The sequence below is a fragment of the Helobdella robusta genome, assembly GCF_000326865.2.
Source record: "Helobdella robusta unplaced genomic scaffold HELROscaffold_121, whole genome shotgun sequence".
NCBI lineage: Eukaryota > Metazoa > Annelida > Clitellata > Rhynchobdellida > Glossiphoniidae > Helobdella > Helobdella robusta.
Window position 1 is genome coordinate 27043 of NW_008703670.1, and position 2500 is coordinate 29542.

A 2500-nucleotide genomic window follows, 5' to 3' on the forward strand; every position below is an offset into this window, starting at 1 on the left:
TTCTACTTGCCATTAATTGCCTTTTGAGTATTTAACTTGTGTACATCGTTGTGTTGTGTCACATGTGTGTGTGTGTGTGTGTGCGTGTGTGCGTGCGTGCGTGCGTGTGTGTTGTTTGTTAGGGATACATTATTTAGTGCATGATAATATTTTTTTAAATTACTTTTTAAAATCTTTTGTTCTAAAAATAGTTTGTTTGCGATAAAAATACAAACAAAAAGCAACAAAAACAAACTAAATCTTAATAATAATAATAATAATATTATTATTATTATTATTATTATTAAAACAAACATAATTATTGTATTATAGATTAGAGCATAATGCATTCTGATGGGGCGTAACGTACGAGTGCTTATAAAAAAATTGATTTTTATGAGTGTATGTGTGATTGTGTGTGTGTGTTTGTGTGTGTATGTTTGTGTGTGTGTGTTTGTATGTGTATGTGTGTGTGTGTGTATGTTTGTATGTGTATGTGTATGCATGTTTGTGTGTATGTTTGTGTGCGTGAGTGTGTGTGTGTGTGTGTGTGCATGTGTATCTGTGCACTCGCGTTTCCATTACGCAATTAAGCTGTATTTATTTACTCTAGTTGTGTATTGTTGTTTAGGGTGTTATGTATATGTTTGTGTGTGAGTGTGTGTATGTTTGTGTGTATGTGTGTGTGTATGTGTGTGTGTGGGTGTTAATAATGGATTATTGATGAATGACGAAAGTTTTTACATGACTGGCTCCTCTATGGATAAACATAAAAGAGAATATCTTAACTAACGAATGAACGAACGAATGAATGAATGAATAACTAAATAAATGAAAAAATAAATGAATGAGTGAGTGAATGTACGAATAAATGAACGAACGAATAAAAAACTGAATAAATTGAACGAACGAATAAAAAACTGAATAAATTGAATGAATGAACAAACGAACGAACGAACGAACGAACGAACGAACGAACGAACGAACGAACGAACGAACGAACGAACGAACGAACGAACGAATGAATGAATGAATGAATGAATGAATGAATGAATTCTTACGATCTCATAAGGTTGATCAAGTCTTCTAAGACTTCCGTATCCATCTCTCGAATAGCCTTTGTCCACGACTAATGATGATGATGACGACGATGATGATGACGATGACGATTGTGATGATGATGATGACTAAACGAATAAATGAACAAATGAACGAACGAAGGAATGAACGAATTTACAAGTTTTTCAATTCTAAATGTCAAACTTAAAAGTAAAATTACTAGCCAATGTTGGTCAGTTGATTGTTTGGAGGTAGTACATTGTTATTGCCACTATGCTGCAACATATGTAGAAAGCGATTGTTGTTGTTGTTGTTCATTTTGCCGTTGATGATGTTGTTTAACTGATGCTTGTAGTAGTAGTTGTTGTTGTTGAAGTAGTTGTGTGTTGATGTTTCAGCTGCTGTAGCTAATGTTGTTGTTGTTTTTGTCAACTCGTTCAGTTCTGAAAGCAGGCTATTGATTTCGTGTTGTTCACCTTTGTTGCTGCGATTCGATGTTTCGTTGAATCAGTAGATAAATTATTAGATGAATTAATGGATGAATTAATAGATGAACAGATAGGTAAATAAATAAATAAATGAATAAATGGATAATCGAATGAATGAATTAATTAATGGATTATCAGGAAATTGAAAGAGTGTATAAATGGATGGAAAGATGGTAGTTAAAGAGATGGATGTATAAATGGATGACTAAATAAATACAATTATTCATCTATTTTTTCATTCAATCATTCATTCATTCATTCGTTCGTTCGTTCGATCGTTCATTCAGTTATATATTAATCCAAATGTTCACCCTTCCATTGAGAAACTCGGTTTATCTGAAAATGAATGTTTGGAAGGGAAATGAATGAATGAATGAATGAACGAACGAACGAACAAATCAATGAAAAAACTAAATGAATAAATGATGAATGAATGAATGACAAAATTGAATAAATAAATAAATAAATGAATAAACAAACCAGTAAATAAATAAATAAAAAACGAAATCAGGAAAAAATATGCTGTTCTAGAAAATTTATTCATCACCATGTTCGCCATCAGAGCCAAGGGTTATGGTGACAACAGTTTTGGTGGCTGGCGATAATTCACCATCATTGTTGTTGTTCATATTATTGTTTCTTTGTTTATCTAGTTTTTAAATAAACAACATCACTTGATTATTATTCTTTGCTATTCTTTGATTTTAACCAATTATATTTTGACACAACAGCAACAACAAAAAAAAACCTCAATGACGCAATCAACAACAAAAACATCAATGACATTAACCAAACGGCATAAATTACGTCATCAACAACTTCACCACTGACACCCTCAACAACAACACGAATGACATCTTCAACAACGTCATCAGCAGTGACATTACCAAACATTAGAGTCTGTCCAAGCGCGAACACGTCGTCACTGTCCAGACGGTCAACAGCTTGGTTGACGATTTTTTCATCATCTTCGA